Source organism: Anastrepha obliqua, chromosome 4, assembly GCF_027943255.1.
Source record: "Anastrepha obliqua isolate idAnaObli1 chromosome 4, idAnaObli1_1.0, whole genome shotgun sequence".
NCBI lineage: Eukaryota > Metazoa > Arthropoda > Insecta > Diptera > Tephritidae > Anastrepha > Anastrepha obliqua.
The window spans coordinates 90,170,668-90,189,962 of NC_072895.1; the positions used below are offsets into that span (position 1 = coordinate 90,170,668).

General features: G+C 39.2%; 1 protein-coding gene across 1 annotated transcript in view; it reads right to left on the reverse strand.

Moving 5' to 3' along the window:
• LOC129244272 (uncharacterized) overlaps positions 1-19,295 on the reverse strand; it is a 102,458-nt gene that overhangs the window by 41,520 nt on the left and 41,643 nt on the right. The gene's annotated exons all lie outside the window — the stretch shown is intronic.

Here is a 19,295-nt window from a genome sequence, read left to right on the forward strand (position 1 = left end):
AACTTGTCCAATGCTTATTCGGTGGCCGCATCTATAACAATTAAGAATCCGTTTGGATTTTATTTTTGAGAGCAGCAAGAGGGTTGGAATCATGCACGCCAGGACACGCTCGTTTTTTTTGACCAACTACTTTGACTGCGCATAATTTTGTCAATTTTAATTTTTTTGTTTTTGGGTTAGTCTTTAATGTAATAATTATTAATCAATGAACAAATGTTAAAAAAATGGATAAAAAAATGTTTTTTGTTTCCTTTGTACAGCGCTTAAAAACCGGGCGAAATTCATACCTCCACACTAGAATACCCCCTTAAGGGTAGATTAGTTATTTCGTCTAGAAATTATAACGGAAGCAGACGTCCGTTTTTTTTTTAAACATTACAGAATTTACTACGTAGTATTTCACTTAGATGCAACAGACTTATTACGAGTTTATACAAAACGAAGTAATGAATTTTAAAGCGAGTGCATAAAGTCAAGCACTGCAATGGGAGTGGGAAATTGCAGAAAGTGTGAATACAAAATTTAAATAGCGAAATTTCAGAATCCCGAAATTCCGGGACCTAGAAAGATCGTTGCTTTTAGGCACCAAAAATCCCACGATTAGTTTATATGAAACCCGAGCCCCCTTTTAATCTTCTCAAGTAAAATGTGGGGCAGATTTATAATAAAATCTTTCTACAAGAATCTTATCGCTTTTTTTTTTTGCTGCAAATACAACTTTATTCTGAAAAAATGGTTACAAGTGAATCAGTGAAAGTACAAGTGAATCACTAAAGTATTGCCGATCGCTGGTTTCTACCTTTTCCATCTTCCTGGTAGACTTCGTTTACTGTCGCGGTAAAACTATTCATCTTTTGAAGCTAGCCACGGATCAAGCCATTTTTTGAATATGAATGGAACTGCTGGTCAGCTAGACCATGTGCCATCGATCGGAACAGGTGATAATCGGATGGCGCTATATCTGAGGAATATGGCGGGTGGAGTACGATTTCCCATTTCAGTGCCTCCAGGTAGGTTTTAACGGGTTTGGCAACGTGAGACCAGCGTTGTCATGCTGTAGAATCACTTTTTCATGCCTCTCCGCGTATTGCGGCCGCTTCTCGCGCAGTACTCAGCTCGATCGCATCAATTGAAGTCAATACCGATCCCCAGTGATGGTTTGTTTCGCTCGGTTTTAACAGTTTATAATAAATAACACCAACTTGGTCCCACCAACTACATAGCATACCTACGCAGCGTGAATATTCGACCGAGGCGACGACGTAGAAGCACGACCGGGTGGTCTCCGTGACTTTATTTGCTTTGGATTGCTGTAATGAAGCCATTTTTCCATTTTTCATCACCCGTCGCGATGCGATGAAGAAAACCCTTTCTTTTTTTGCCGCTGGAGCAGTTGTTCACAGGCGAAAAAACGACGTTCAACATCCCTTGGCTTTAACTCATTGGGTTCCTTATGTCTCCTGTTTCTGAATAATTTCCAAAGCATGCAATCGCTTGGGAGTGGATTGGCAAGTAACTCCTAATACTGAAGCAAGCTCTTCTTGCGTTTGACATGGATCCTCATTCAGCAATGCGTCCAATTCAGCGCCTTTGAAGGTTTTTGGCCTTCCTTCACGCGGACGGTCGTCAACATTAAAATCAAGATCTTTGAAGCGACGGAACCAAGCTCGTCACGTTGTTTCACCTAAAGCAGCATCTCCATAAACTTTTTGTAGCTCTCGATGCGCTTCAGCCGCCGTTTTTTTTCGAATGATTTCGATTATTCGGCACAAAATCAGACATTTTCACAAAACCAAAAGTATATGATACCAAAACAAAATCACTAATGTATTGAAGCAATTTGCTTACCACATGTCTAAGCTTGGTTTATGATGCTTAGGTTATGTTAAAATCGACTAGCACACACTGCTGGCGGCTTCTATTGACAAACAGCGGGATCTTAGTTGCGCACCAATAATATTTTCTCTTGTTGCCGTGCATAAAAACATTAGACATTTTCCCAGTATTCAGAAAAGTTATGATCCTTTATGAGTACCGAAAATATCCCGAAATTCTGCGACCAAAAACTAACTTTAATATTGGTATCCCTAGCATATGAAACGTGTCGGAGGGCAATTGCCGCCATGTAAGCAAAATGAGAAATCGAGTTTTTAATTACATTCAAGAAACCAAACGAACAAAAAGGGATATGAAAAAAATTTGAGGAATAAAATATTAGCTAAGCAAAATTAAACTAAGCGGCTGCAATGGCGAATGATATTGAAATGTTGAGTGGAAACCTTGAGAGGGAAAGCATGAGCTGGCATCGAGCTGAAGGCGGAAGTAAGCAATGAACGGAATGTAAAACGAAGATGAATATAGAAGCAACCGGGCACTGAATGGGGCTTAAGGAAGAGTGTTAAAATAGATTAAAAAAGCAATTTGTAGATAGAAAAAAAGTCGATTAATGCAAATAAAAATGGATGCGAAATCGATACTAGAAATGGGAAAATAAAAGAAAACTTGAGTATTTTTTGTTGTGGTTATATCTCAAATTAAGAAAACAAAGTGGAAATTCAATACTTGCATACTACTGTGAGCAACGAATGATAAAAAAGGTCTGTTTTCTAAAGCAATCGTTTCTCAACAGGTAATGGCAGGCATTCGCGTGTATTTCTGCGTTGAAAAAGAGCTTATTTTAAAAAGCGCAGGAGGAGGAGGAGGAGGCTGCAATTTGGACCGGTATTTTTATTATAGTTCTAGTTCTAATATATGGTAAAATACTCAGAGATCAACTATGATACATACCTAGAGGACACCCTGTTGATGCTTTCTGACAAAACAAGAGAAGCAGAAAACTAACGTGGAAGCCCAACTTTGAAGGATAGATTAGAAAGATAGCCGTCGCCTAGTATGCATGCAGAGGCACCTTTGGCAATATATGTGGACTCTTGCTTCAAGTTTTGTGTTGTGGTAGAGTAGTATAAAGTCAACTCTATGATATGGGGGCAGACGTCAGCTAAAGAGGACAACGTCAGCTAAAAAGCTGGATAGAGTACAGATGTTGCCCTCATTGGAATCTACTAGTGCTCTAGCGCTTAGCGTAATGCTAAATATGATACCTGTAGACAGAGTAGGCAAAACTGCCCGTCCACGTGCCGCAATCTAACTGAGAGGTTCGGGCTACAAGCTGGTCCTCACTTACAGGCATTCAAGAATCCTCAGCACACACCCGTGCCCCTTAAGCACACACTCCTGATGACTGACCAATGTACGCGCTCGCTCACACAGACACATTTCCTTACAGCATTTGGAGGCAAGTGAACCTGTTCCCAGGTGGCTCGAAATTCGATAGAACAGCTGGTGAAGTAATATTCTGGAAGGAACTTCCGCCAATCTTAAGTTCAGACAACCGGACCACTGCAATGTATTCTGAGCGGAGGTAGCCGTAAACAAATGAGCAACAGATTTGCTGCTCCCTTTTTTAACAAGTATTAGTGAAGCAAACATTTACTCCGACAGCCAAACGGCAAGTAGGGCCCTTTTTGCTCGACGATAGTGCGCTCAAGATTTAACGGCGAATGCATGGGTTTCCTTCAGATGGCATCTTAATTCTTTGATATTAGACGCATAGACCTATTCTCAGAGCCATTACAAGAATGTGCAGCGCGCATAAACTAGCTGGGCAGGGGACCCAAGAGATGCTTTCCCCGCTAAATGCTAGAAATCGGTTCACACAGATAGTCAAGGATCTGTGGTTTGCTCCTGGAAAGGTGGGTTTCGCATGAGCTCAGCAAGTGCTGAGCAAATACATAAGCTTGCAAGGCCGCGAAAAACCTTTTCGTCACGGATGGAATGGAAGCGCTGGAGGGAGCTAAGTTCTTCTAAGTTTAACAAAGCCTCAGTTCTAAAATTTGATCGGTGCGCTTACTGGACACTGTTCCGAACATATATGCATATGCATGTTACGAAACTCGGCATCAGTTCCGAGTTCTTTTTGCGGCAGGATGAGATAGAATCATCTCAGCATACTTTACTTAGCTGTCCTGCTCTCTCGTGGCATTTTGGCTCTCCCTTCTTTTACTACGCCAACAGATATGGAAAGTCGAGATATTAGCCACCTGATAAATTTCATGGGTAGAAATGAATAGGTTAACTCAACCGTTATAAATTATCCTTGTGGAAGAGGAAGAAGAAGAAAAAGTTGAGCACTTCCTTTGCAATTCTCCAGTCTTAGCTAAAATCAGAGCAAGTTGCCTAGGTAAATATATTTTTCAATTCTCTTACAGAACAGTCTGGCGTGGAGATGGGACCAATCCTGCACTTCATATGAACCACAAAATGGTTCCATGAAGAAAAATAAATGAGGTTCCCGTGTCGCACAGTCGTATCACAATGGACCTGTAAGATTTAAGAGAATTGGTCATACAGACTGACTACAATCGTAACCTAACCTAATCTATCATTCTGTCCTCATTTCCTCTATATTTGCTCTGCACTGTTCTTTCCCCTAGTTTTCTCTCTAAAATGGTATCGCAATGGACGAATTTGATTCCACGCTTACAATGAGCAAATTATTCGACATAAAGCTCACTTTCACACTTTCTCTTTTAAATGAGAAGACTCCAAGCTTCTGAGGGGTCACTGCCTGTTAGTAGCCGCGTAATCTCAGTTTGGGTCTTGCAATAACGAAAAAATATTTCTGATACTTTTTACTTGCGAATCATCAGGCCAACATTATGCAGTCCATTCATGCGTCCAATTCAGATTTGATCCCTTCAACTTTGATCTAATTACTTCTTTAGCCAACTTACTCAACTAGGACTCCGTTTACCTCAGCACGCAGTATATTGAGGCATGCGAAAGAGGATGGATTACAAGGTTTTGACATCCAACGCAAAATCGTTAGAGTCACTTCGGCTACCACGTCATCGGGCACTTGACAGCAGAATTCTATCCGGTCATTTCACACGTATTCACGCACTCGTCCCATCAGTCATTTTTCAGACGGCACCGAAGTAATGTAGGCAGTGGCTGCGTTGATTTTTCATGCATGACAAACACACTCCCAGTTTTTGCGGACCTCTCTTGCACACAAACAGCTGTCATCTCTCCGATTACATCAGCAAATCAGTTGATCCCTTCAAAATCGCTGAGGGCCCGTTAACGGTCTAATGTTGGCCACATCTCTGTATTCTGTACATCGTGGAGACATATGGCATATCTTTGCTTCCCACTTCTAAACTGATTGCACTGTTCCAATGTTCTTATGCTCTCTAACAGACTTGAGGGAATAGGGAAAACTCGGTCCGCTTGCGGTGCCCTATTTTCCATTTCCACCAAACCACTTTTCTGTTTCTAGTCCTTTTTTCAGCATCTCATCAATCTTTTATACCAGTTTAACTTCAGATGGTGGAAAACTATTTAGTTTCTCTACTTTGTTACTTTAATTCAAAGAGATCCAAAAGTTTGTGCTTGCTTCAAGACAGAACTTCCTTGCCGCTAGAGGAATTTCTGTCAGTGCTACTTTTATGACCGTCCTAAGCTTTGGCTACTAGAGGGAAACAACTTATGCGACAAACTCAGTTCACCTCGGGGAGAACTGATTTTATCATGCCAGCGGTGACATTCAACGGAAATTTTGCCAGCTACTTTCCATATCGGGAGGAATGGAAGAAGGGACTTTTACTAAGCAACTTCGACACTACACAGTCTGCACAAATGGTTTAGAACTTGATTGTGGTGTTAGAGCTGGTATACAGGGTGAACGATATGAAGTGTTACCTATTCAAAACACCATAACTTTTTTGTGTGAAATTAGTTTTTATTGATTTCAAAGACAAAATTGTTCAAAAATGATTACAATTCCGCCTTGCTCTCCAAAATGGACCAGATGGAATAGTCCATCGGATTTGCGTCTGGCGAATTCGACAGCCATTGTGTGGACGAAATGAAGTGTGAAACATGATTTTTTAACCATTTTTGGTTCACACAAGCTTTATGAGACGGTGCCGAGTTCTGCTGGAACGTCCATGGTCTACGACCGAAATGTTTGCGTGCCCACGGCTCTAAAGCAGCTTCTAAAATATTTTCCTGACAAAAAGTCGCATTCACTTTGATACCAGGATCGATAAAAACGATTGGAGAGCGTCCATTAGCGGTCACTGCGGCTCAAACCATTACTTGCGTTGGGAAATTGCTTCGAGTGGCCATACGTAAGCTCAAATTCTCGTATGAGCGTTCGGTCAAGTAAACTCAATCGTTTTGAGTATTTATGAACTGCTCAATTGGGAAATTTTTTTCATCAGAAAACACAATGTTAGGAAATTCGCCACGTTCGCAACAACTCCTTTGCTCTTTCGCACCGAACTTTTTTTTGCTGGGGTTAAAGATAATGTGCTTTTTGGAACTTGTAAGCCTTGACCTGGAGCTCATTTTTCAATATGCGTCGAATGCTGTCTTGCGATATTTTCAATTCTTTGGCCATTTTTCTTCCACTTCGACGTGGATTTCGTTCAAGTCGAGCCTTCACTTTCCGAACCATTTCGGGCATTGTTGCGGTTTTTTTGGTCCACCTCCATAGTGTTTGGCAATGATACCAGTATTATTGTAACGTTTTATAGTTCGATACACAAACATTTTATTCACTTTGAGGTGACTGAGCTCACGAACAATGGCTGGTTGTGATTTTCCAGCCAAATATAACGCAATCACACTATTACGTTTGAATTCCATCACAGAAAAAAAAATTCAACAAAACTGAGACGCAAATGCTTTCGATGGCTTATAAACAATATATTGAACTGTCATTAGAACAAATTTGACGTTGATGTCATCAGTTGTTTTACAGATACAAGCAGAGTGAGGTTGGTAACACTTCATATCGTTCACCCTGTATATTCTCTTCGATTCAGTATTGAAAAATCTGTTCGCCTTAGGTTGCAAACACAGTGCGCGCTGTGACGAAGACGAAGATGAAGACGAAACGCAAGCAATCAGCTTCAAACGCTGCTGTACTGAATTTGAAGACGAATCGCTTGCTAGTTACCGTGGTTTTTGTTTGTTGGTTCTGTCAATGCTTTGGCAAGTTAATTAAGTTAAGACAGTCGATAAACAAGTAATTAAATGAGAAGTAATAATCAATAAAAGGCATAAAACTAAATATATTTTTAATTATTTTTTACCTTAACGTCACAATTAGCCTTTCAGCACATATAATTGGGGTTTTATTAAAATTAGTCCAAATTTTAATAATAAGTGGCTCAATTTTAATTAGAATATAATCAAACGTGCTAATTGTCATTCTGGTATATTCCACAAATTTCTTTTCATCGTGGCGCAGCTCATCATACAAATGATGAAATTCAACAAATGCTTCTCTTCCCAAATTTATAGGGTGTACTTTTTTATTTACTTTTAAACGTTTTAATTTAAAATATATTATAAGCTCTGCTTAATCAGCAGGTCATCATCTGATGAGGAATCCATTCTGGCAATAGAGGAAGCTTGTAAGTTACTTATTACAGACTTATATTTCCGATACAATACGCAATTCTTTCAGATAACTTAGCTGCAATCCCAGCACTGGACTCAGTTACAATAAGCACTAAACTGGTGGAACAAAGCAGGAATAGTCTTACCACTTTGCGTGTAAACCTTACATAAAGTTAACGTAATCTGTGTCCCGGGACAACGGAACATTGAAGAAAACGAAAAAGCGAACGAGAGACAAGAGGGGGATCTGCCATGAATAAAATTCTTTCAGAATCCGTATTCACACAACTGAGTGCAATTAAGAATGCAGTTTCCTAAAAATATCTATAAATCGCAGAATGCAGATGAAGGGACCAGACAACTTGCAAAGTTAGCATGGCCCACCTTCAAACAAAAATAAAAGTCGATACTGCCAAATATGAAACGAGGGGATGTCAGCAGGATCACGGTGTTGATAACTGACTTTCGGTATGTTGGGGACGAAGCATCCAAAATGGGCCCCTGTTCGAGAGTCTCGACCAACTGTCTGCCTTAGACGTCAACAACATAATAGGGTTCCTGAATCGCACAGACAGGATATAGTCATGCTGTAGGTAACTGTTAAGCAAGTTGGTAACGAGGATGTGGCAACAAAATGATGCGGATGGCCTAGTTGGATTCCGGATGAATCACCACTTTAACCAATCAACCAACCAAGATTTGATATTAATTTAGTTACGTCCAGTAAAACTAAATTCTAGAAGAGCCGAAGATGTTCATATCAGTACTCTTTTCTTCGGTAAAAAATGATCGCTACTCCCTTTTCTCTAATAATAAAAGTAATAATAAATTCTGAAAGATTCTAAGGAGCTATTCAACCATCAGCTTGCCAGAGAATTAGTAAGAGAAACTCACTGCATTGTGTCTTGTTAGCTCTCCCCTTTTTTTGGGCTCCTGCTGCTGAGTATTGAATGGAACCAGAATTTTAACTAACAAAATCTTTTTTAATTAATTTTTCTTTAAACAAAACCATAAATGCCAAAAAAGCACTGCAGTACTAAACTCAATGAATATTTCACTAAATTTACACACACATTTACATATCCCTACATTTTCCAATACAAAATACTAATATCCAAAACATCGTGTTACTAAAGTTGCTAAATATTCATACACTGTCAGTATTTTTTCCTGAGAAAACAAAAAACAAAAACTATTTCTCCCAACCTCCCACAACTTCTGGCCGCTCACCGCTTGCTGAACTTTCGAAATGCCTGCATACAAATGAATGTCAAAGCAGGCAATAAAGTTGGATTTAATGCAGTGCAACACTTTTACTCATTGTTGTTTGTGTAGAAAAAATATTTCCGAAAAACATGAAAGCAAGCATGTTAATTGCACCAGGCAAAAACGTTATCAAAAACAATGTAAACAAACTTTTGCAACGAATGTATACTAGCCAACGAACACCGATTGCTATAATAGCAGCTGTTTCCTAAAAATATGCAATACGTAGCATACGAAAAAAAATTAAATGGACGACTCAACTTGTTTTTAGTTACATGACACTTTATGCATTAGACTAAGGACAGATATGGGAATGGGCGGATGTAGCTGAGCAAATTTGCTAAATATGGCTACTAGATTTTGGGCAAAAAGAAGAGCTGCTTCATCAAAGGGGATTTTAGGTGTGCAAAAACAAACCTTGCTGCGCTATTTTCGTCAAAGCAACAAAATCCATTAAATTTTCTTTTTTTTGGAAAATAAAATTCTACAGTTACATGATTTTTAGAAAATTTCAAACCAGCTTTACTTCATTTTAATACAAGGCGGTGCAATATTTATCATCAATTTTGTTTTGGAATAACTTTTTTACTCCCTAAAAGAAATTATTTTGAGTGATGAAAGTCTTTGTTTGACTTTTAAGGGGTTAAGAGGTTTCGTGGGTTTAAAAAATCTATTTTTTTTTTGGCTTATTAATTTCTACAACATCTCAAGAGTATTATCCTAAATTTTCAAGTCGATCCGAATAATAGTTTCGGAGATACCGCCTTTGGAAGATGTACGCTCCAAGCCACTTTTATTGTTACTTAAAACTTTAAACGCGTTTTTCTCGGAACCGTGTTTTCAAAGTCGGTTGTCAAATGTTCTCGAAAACTACTCAACCAATCTTGATAAAATTTTACACATGTGTTCGAGATACAATTTACTCGTGCTGGGACGAAGGATTTGTTTTTTTTTTTCAATTACAACTATTTAAAAAAAAACAAAATCTCAAGCAAATTTTACCCAAATTTTCATTTTTTTGGAAAAATGTCTGCCAAAATTCCAATTTTTACTTTTTTTTCTTTCCTTCGTTCAAGCACGAGTTTATGGTCTTAACTAAAATACTTATTTTTGTTTTTTCATTTTCGATGATCCTGTCAGGAGTTATGCTGGCAACGCGGGCGCACCTTTTTTTCGAGGAGTCACGGGAAATGACGTCAGAATGGAGGAGTTTCAATTTTTTTTTTTTGGGAAATTTCAGAAATTATTCTTTAAATATGTATCTATAAGACAGAAAAAAGTTTGAATTAAATAAATAATTTTTTACATAGAAAAAAAAAATATTGAAAAAAGGCCCTTTTTTACCTGACGAAACCCATGTAACCCCTTTAGCACTCCATTGCTTGTTTGTTTGTGTGCTGCAGCTGTTCATTTCACATGTGTCAAATGTGATTGACGAGCGAAACCATTTGCAAAAGTTATTAATCTTCTGATTGGGAGATTAGTTTTGCGCAATTTTTTTTTTTTTTTTTGTACTTTTGCCTTGGAAGTGTGTGCCAGATTCAAAAGCAGAAAATACAGATTACACAGGCGTTTATAGTTGAGATGTGAAGGAGAATTATCTGCAGTATCTCTACATCGAATATAATAAAGTCCCATAAACTGCGTCAAATACCCATACCACAGAGACTTACTGACGAATTTTCACTATTTATTTGTTTTTTATTTAATTTTAATAAATTTTTTAAGAAAATGTAGTTTATTCCCCTACAAAAACCAAATAAATCAAAGTTTTAACCTTTGTGCAAGCTAACAAAAAAAATTAGCAAAATTTCATTAAAATTTTTTTTTATTTTTCTTTTTCTTCTTCTTTTTCTTCTTCTTCTTCTTCTTCTTCTCTTTCTTCTTAGCATTACAGTCCTTGGTGCACCATTGCTGCATTCACAACCTTGCGCCATTTGTCTCTATCTAAGCTACCTCCTTCCACCGCCGCACCTTAAAGGTCCACTTCGACGTCTTCGAGCCATGTCTTTCTGGGGCGTCCTCTACCTTTCGAGTTGTTTGTTCTCTCCTTGGACATTCTAAACACGTGTCCGAGCCATCTTATCCTCTGAGACTTTATAAATCATATCACAGTTCCGTTTTTTGCTAATAATTCCAGCTCATGGTTCTCTAATTCGATAAGCACCCTCTAGCAGTCTTACAGGTGCATATATATTTTTCTTTCAAATAGCGTTAGCTGATTAATGTCAGTAGTTTTGTATATCCCTAACTTTTGGTCACGAGATAATAAATTAGACTTAAGTATCTTCAAATTAGAAAAGTAAAACTTATTTGCTGCTAAAATTCTATCATTTGTTGTCAATGATGTATCCTTATTGGCTGATATTTTGATACCCAGATAGGTAAATTCTTGTACACCCTCGAATGCATAGTTTCCAATCATACCTCAAACCGGAGCTAGATTGGACCATAGGCTTCGTTTTCTCCGAGTTCATTCATTAAAATTTTAGACTCTTTAATTAGAATCATTCCAGGTTTGCAGTTGTATAGCTCTCTGTGAACGAATTAACGAATATGCAGAAATCCTTATAGATTACTATTACAATGCGGATTTCGTAGAGGAAAATCAACAATCGACCAATGTTTTGTTCTTAGCCAAACCATCACGAATATAGATATTCACGGCCTCTTCGTTGATTTCCAACAAGCTGGATAAGATAGGACAAAGATAGAATTCACCGTATATTGCTTACAGCACGTCGCCCTATACGAAGTCAACGAAGGTACCTTATTATTAAAAAATAACAAATTCGGTATAACTCGAAACTAAACGATCTTACTCAGAGCGGGACTTCAGTGCGCATAAACTGACTAGGTAATGCTACTCGTGGGCCTGCTGGATGGACCATGAAGAGAGCCATGACAGGAAAGCTAATGAAGTGAAGGCCGAAGGCAGACCGAGGAACCGATGTTATGTAAAAAAAATGGATTGGTAAAAAATTATTTTGTTCAAAACTAAATTTTTTCCCCTTAATAGCTGAGAAGATTTCCAAAAGGACGTAGTAAACGAGCAGGCATTCGAGTGCTGTAGTAGATGCAAGAGTAGAATTTTGCACTGATTTTTTATTGGTTCGCTGTATGCATGAACATAACTCGAAAATTTGTGGGTATCCCACTATAAAACTGGCTGTAATCCAAACTATAAGTAAAAAAAAGTTCCAAGGAGCACCAGGAGATTTAGTGGCTCCAAACACTCAGGCCAAAAAGCCCATTGTATTTAAAGCTATGGAAAGGGGGTGGATAGTCAAGGAGGGAAGAAAAAAAGTATTAGAGAAAGAGATAGGAAAGAATAGAGGCAGAGATAGTGATAGTTAGTCCTGTGAGGATTTTCCAGATTCTTTGGCAAATCTGTTTAGAGAATGAATATTTCTTATTCTCATAACATCCGAACCCAAAACTCGTAGCCGTGCTCTTGCAAAGGCAGGACACTCAACTGATACCAATGGTGGTCATATGCTGACCCCATGGGTTGTGTCCTGTAATGATACCAACCATGTTTCCTTCTAATTTTTAGTAGAAAGTTTGACAGTTTTCTGTTCGACCTTGTCACAAATATCTTTGCAGTTCTGCAGTGTTCATGATTCCTGTGGAACTGATTCCGATTATTGGCTCTGGCCCCTGTGGGGGCACCGCTGATCCACGGTTGGCCAATTCGTCGGCGATTTCGTTCCCTTGAACACCGGAATGTCCTGGAGCCCATATAAGTGCAAGCCTGTTTTGTCTTGCGACAGAATTGAGCTTCTTTTTACATTCTCGAACAATCTTTAAGGTTTACTTCGCATTCTCTAGGGCCTTCAGTGCAGCCTGACTGTCACTGAAAACTCCAATCTGTTTCCCCCTCCATCTCCTCTCGATTATCCATTCAGCTACTTGTTGTGTCAGTTGCCATTTCCCCCATAGCATAGTGATAGTTACTACTATCGTTTAAGTACCATCCGGCTTCAGACCCCATTTCATTCTTGGACTCAACGGTAAAGAAAATATCCGTCAAACCTCCCTGCATGCATTCTGGATTGCTTCATTGTTCACGCAATGGAAATCTGACATAAAATTTCGTTCCAAATGAAACTGTGGGTATCAAGTCGTCTTTAAGTGCCAAAAACAGTGGTTACTGCTCAGATAGCAACTTAAAGATTTGTCTGTATCCCGAAGTTCCGTCTTCTTGCCAGAAACCATATTTATGGAGTCTACACATTGCTTTTATTGCTTCCTGTTGTATCTTAAGATCCAGGGGGAGCAAATCAAGCATTGCATTTAGGGCATCACCAGAGGTTGTACTCATGGCACCCGTGATGCATAAACATACACTTCTTTGCAGCCTGTATAGTTCCCGGATTGTGGACTTAACCATGCTCCGTCGCCACCAGACCACAGAAGCGTAAGTGATGATTGCTGTGTATATCCATAGGACCACAGCAGGTTTCAGACCCTAGGTTTTACCAAAGGCTCTACGGCATTGCTAAAAAATTCTGAATGCGCGATTCACCTTCAGTGAAACGTGTGTCTCCCAAGTCAGCTTATTATCCAAGATTACGCCTAGATATTTAACTTCATCGGAAAGACCAAGTGGCACACCTTTCAGTGTTGGAAGAGTGAGTCCATCCAATTTCCGTTTTCTCGTAAACAAGAGCATGGTTCTTTTTTTCGGATTAACTTAAAGACCTTGTCTCATGCACCAGTCATCGATTTATCAAGAATCCTCTGCACTTTCGTGCAAAGTCTCCTTAAGGATTTATCCGATGTCAGCACAAAGATATCGTCCGCATATGCTTGGACATGAACACCGAGTTCCTGCATCTCCGCTAGTAGAGAGTCTACGACGAAGCACCACAGCAGCGGAGAAAGAACACCCCCTTGGGGACATCCTTGCTTGGCCCTGACTGTGATTAGTTCGTCACTGCTCTCACCAGCGGTTAACAGCCACTCAGAGAGCATGGATTATATCCATTTTACAATGGTTTGATTAACTCCGTGTCGTTCGGCAGAAGCACATATCGAGCCGAAAGTGGCATTATTAAAAGCTCCCTCAATGTCCACGAACACGCCCATTGTGTATTCGTCAGCTTCCATGCTTTCCAGCCATGCTTTCAATCTTGCTAACAAAATCGTATCGATTCACATGATTTTCCACTCTGGTTAGCGTGTTGATTTCTACTAAGTGGACTTAACTATGAAGAAAATAAATATGAAATAAGACACAAATTGTTTAAAGTTAGTTTTATAAGTACATTTTAAGTATATTTTTTTAGGAAACAACTTTGTGAGTACGGGCCATAATCAAGGCTATAAATAAAATCGAAAATTACTGAATCTGTTTTTTAATTATAAACAAAATAAATGAAAATAAGCAAAATAAAAGAAAATTCGGCGTCACTTCTTTCACTTAAAATGTCTAAGTACAATCTCGGGTCAATCGTTGACCCGAACTCCAGATGAAATATGATAAGTAGGAAGAAAAGGGAAGCAGTAGGGGGAATCTAACTTTCCTGTGCATTAGATAAATGGTGGCACTTCGATCTGCAGAACTACTCTTCACTATACTTAATCTGGTTTCAATTCTCTAATGAATTCCATGAAAGCAATGAGTTGTAGAGGAACATAAGTGTACTTTCCTTGGCCACACTGCAGGGAACTGATTTCCTTGTCTCTTCGAGCTGGCGTAGTATTCGAACAGCTGATGCGTTGGTGTATCTAAGATTGATATTTAAGACTAAGTTAAGTTATTCGACCATATCTCAAGCCTGTGTAAATGGGCATTGCAGTAGATCGTTCTTTGAAGAAGAAGGCCGTCTAATCTAAACCTCTGTCAATCTCTATGCTATCAAACCTAAGAAAGTATATTTCTAGAAATGCAAATTAAATTCCGTAAAGTATAAAAATCATATTATTTCATTCTGAAAGGCGGCTAGAAGGTTAATTCAAAGGTTACACTTTTTTATAGCTTTCAGAATTCAGTGATTGCCACTAAAATAACTTGAATACCTTGGCCTGCTATTTGAGTCCGTCATTTGGCTCACTAGCTTCAAAGTTTTATATCCTTCACACTCATTTCTTCAACTCAGATTTCTTGCTTTCCATCTATAAGCTCCACAACACACCTGATTTTTTAATTGCATGTCCATTTCGACCTTTGCCGACATTCACCCTACGTTAAGATAAAAATGTAGTAAAAATTTGCAAAGCAAATGTAATTAAACTCATCGCCTAATAATAAGCGACATTTTCATAAGCATTACTTCGAGCACCAAATTTGAGAATGCAATGCACTTGAAATGCTTTTAATCCACTTCAGTGAGCTCAGCTCACCACTGGGTCACTACTCACTACGAATACAAGCCTGGAAATCGCAAATAAATCAACAAATTTCGAAGCAAACAAACAAAGTTGGAACCCAACTCTCAGTGGCAGCGTCCATATAAATGCTTGCTCGTATACCTTAAGTAAAGCGACGAGAGCGGGAAGTACTACACAAAATGAAAGGTAAAAGTTAAGGATAAGACAACTGCAAATGATGCCATTAAACATTTTGGCAAATTAAAATGAAATTTGAGATCGGAACGATAAGTGGCAGGCCAAGTTAGATAACAAAAAATGTGAAAACTAAAAGTTCTGAGAAACTATTAAGGGGGAAAGCAGTTCTACTCACAAGGGAAGCCGATGCGCGCACAAAAGCTTTAAGGATGAATGGAAGTGCCAGAAGGTCATGAAAGGAAGTGAGTCAAGTTTATGCCATTGAATGCGATCCAAAATAGACAAGCATTCAAGCGCTTAAAAGTATGCAACAGCAAAGTGCTTGGTTTCATTTTCATGCTCCCTACTTTTTATAGTTATGAACTTTTAGCATAAAAGTACTTAAAAATTGTGTGCAAGTGGCAAGAAAATAGTGAATCGGTACTTAGGTAAGTTATGGAATGGATACCAACAAAATGGGCTAGAAATACAAATTACTATAATGTGAAGTGATAACGGGGGTATAAAGCGCAATGCAAAGGAATGAGTGCTGGTGTATAAAAAAGTGCAAAACTGACAGTCTAAAGCTGTTGCAATAAATGAATAAAAAGGAGGGAGGAAAAATTTAAGTGAAAGAGACAAAAATTCTGAAGCGTATGAATACGCATAGATATGCACTACAAAGTGAAGTGGCAATAAAAACTGAGAAGAATATTTAGGAAAAGCAAAAATGACAAAATTGGAAATTTGCAAATACAAATTGCGAAAAAAAAAATATTTGAATATTTATGAAATCAGCAAAAAAATGTTTTTCACTAACGCTGAAACAAATGCGCGATTTTTTTTTTTTATGCTGAGCAAATGCACAGCTCCGTCAGCTAGAAGGTAGGTAGGTTAGATGACAAGAGTACCCCAGGTCCACTACAAGTAGCACTTACGTGCCGTTTTGATACCATAATGTGGACCACTATATGCGAAAAATTTAGGGAAGACAAATCATCTACAGTCATCTAATGCTGTTCATGTAGTGGAGGAGAGAAAAGAGATCCAGGCTGGAGAAATTTCTTAGGCCATCTCCAAAGGGCACGCTAAGGAATCTCAAGCGCCTAGCCGCCGGATACGGACACTTGCACAGACAGTCTCTCTCAACAGTCTCTCTCAACAGTCTCTTACTCTGCAGGATCCCCACAGCTTCTGCAATAGGGGTTGTACGGAAGTCCAAGCTTCTCCGCATGAGTTCCGCCAGTCAGCCAGGGACCAGTCAGCTCGAAAAAGTTATAAAAATTTAACGGGATTTTTTATCAACTTCAAACTTGTATGTTCAAAATTGTTGTATGAAGTTGTGCTGAAGAGTTGGTCGAATTTTTCCAATTTTTCTATTAAGTCTGTAACTTCGATTTATATGGTGTTTTTTTTACACAGAGAGCTATACTTTTATATTGGGTATGGGAATAATATTTCCCTTTCGACGGTTGGTCACCCTTCCGCGATGAAAGGGGTTAAGTAAGGTCAATGAACCAAGGAGTTATGCCATCTCAGGTTCAACTATGTTGGATAGGTCTTTGGAGAGACTCCGAAAACTAATATGCAACCAATTTCCAAGTCAAGGTGTGCTTGGAATCCTGCCGAGGACTGAATGGTGCAGGGAATCAAATACCTGGCCCCCTTCGAGAATAACTGTAGCCTTACCACGGTATAGAGCGCTGCCGCGGAGGACACCATTATTTCCCCTTTACATTCGTAGGTTGTGGAACTTGACGCACGTCAGGCAAAACATCCTTAAGAACCAGATGATGTTGACTAAGAACTGAAGGTGTCGCTGCTGATACTATTTTTGTGTTCGCTCTAGTAATATACTGGTGATTTGATAGTGCATACTGGTGGTCTTGATCGCAGTAGTTTACATTCGTTTGAAGCGTAAAGGTCTTTTTTTATCTGACGTCAAAAATATCTACGTTCGTCCCGAAAAAACAGCCCTTGCGGGAAGTCCTGCTGCATTATTACCTTTTAAAGGAAAGTGTAGCTGAAACGTGGCGTATATTGACCAATATTTGCAGTAATTAGGCCCCATTAAAGACAACCTGTAAAGAGTAGTTTCGCCGCTTTCCAAACTGGCAATTTTAACGTGAGTAATAAAGATCGCGAAGGAGCAACGAAAAAATTCGAAAATACTCAACTACTACAATTATTGGATGAAGACGCATGTCGAACCCTTGATGATGTGTCTAAATATTTGGATGTTGACAGATCAAGCGTCGGTAAACGTTTGCACGCAATGGGAACGGTACAGAAAGCTGGTAACTGGGTGCCACATCAATTGGAAAAGGAGAGGAATGTCGAAGACGTCTGGTGATGCGTGAGATGCTTCTTGAATGGCAGAAGAGAAAAGGTGTATCGTATCATCTCTGGCGATGAAAATGGATCTAATATGATAACCCTAAGCGTCGAAAATGTTTGAGCCTGCCAAGTGAAGCAGATCCGCAAAAAAATATTCCTGCTTCCAAGGTTATGTTGTGCATCTGGTGGGATCAGAAAGGTGGTATCTATTATGAACTCCTTAAACCATCTGAAACCATCACTGGTGATCGGTACCGACTGCAGCTAATGTGTTTGAATCGAGCTCTCAAAGAAAAGCGACCGGAATGGGGCGGTCGACATGACAAGCCGATTTTGTTGCATGACAACGCCCGGCCAGACGTGGCTAAATCGGTCCAGAAATATTTAGAGGGACTATACCGGGAAATTTTGCCCTACCTGCCGCATTCCCCAGACATTGCACCTTTGGAGTACCATCTGTTCTGGTCAATGCAGTCAGCCCTTATTGGAGAGCGGTTCGCAAACTGGCTCAATGAAAGGCTCAAGTCAAAAGAACTCGATTTTTTCGTCAGAGGAATCCGCATGCTGACTGAAAGATGAAGTAAAGTTGCAGCTTCCAATGGCATATACTTCACATAATTTCATGTGTTATTTCAGAGTTCGTAACTTTGGCTAAGAAAGGACGAAAACTTATTCCCATACCCAATAAAAAAATAAAGGAACATTCAAGAACAAAAAAAATCATCAAAACTGGTCAAAATGTTGATGATGATTCTATATTTTGTTGGGTGCTGACTGGCTGTTTAATTAATTCTTTTTTAATGTTTAGCCTCTTTTATTACAAAATATAAATGAATTAAAAAATTGGGTTGAATTTTTTATTCAACATCTTCTTCTCCAACAACTCTTATTCTTCTGCAAAGGTCTTCAACTCCATCAAATTAAAAATTAAATTAGTTTGCATTTCTATTCATCATTCTTGACACGGTACTTTAATTTGTACTTTGGGGCATAACTCCTACTCTCTGCCTCCTAGCAGCGCTTACAAACGCGAGAGCAGGGCAACAGTGCGTCTAAGTTGTATCTGAAGGAAGATGTGCATCAAGACCTCTGTGACCAATCTGCTGAACCCCACAGCGAGGCTAGCATTGGCTCAGAGCGAGAAAACGAACTTCTTTAACATATTTAAAGTAGAGGTTAGGATAGGTACTAAGGGCTACACCAAGGTCTTCGGTGGCGTTCCAAGGCCCAGAGGAGGGTTTCTCGTAAAATTAGTCTATAAGGAGGACAAGTTCCGCCACCAGAATAGAGGTGAATAGACTCTTCATTTCTGCAAAAAAGTGGTTAAGACCCGGGCAAAAGTGTACTAGGAGGATGTCTTAGAAGGCGTGGTGCAGTACTGTCTTCCTGTCTGTCCTCCAGCCCATAAGGCAAGAAGCCACCCAGCAGTGGCTAAAAAACCATATTTTTGGGTTCATATCCACAGAAGATTGGCCATCTGAAAGTCCAGATCTGAATCCATTGCTTACACAGTTTGTGGCCATAATTGGAAAGCATGGCATGTTGAAGACCACACAGAAATTTGGAAAGTCTCAAACAATCTTTGGTTCGAGCAGCGACGTAAATTTCCACGGAAACCTTGCGTGCCGCAACAGCTGAATGGCCTTATCGTTTGAAGGCTTGTGTGGTGACCATTTCGAATGAAAAATTAAATTTTGTTTTAATATTATACAGGGTCCGCCATATAA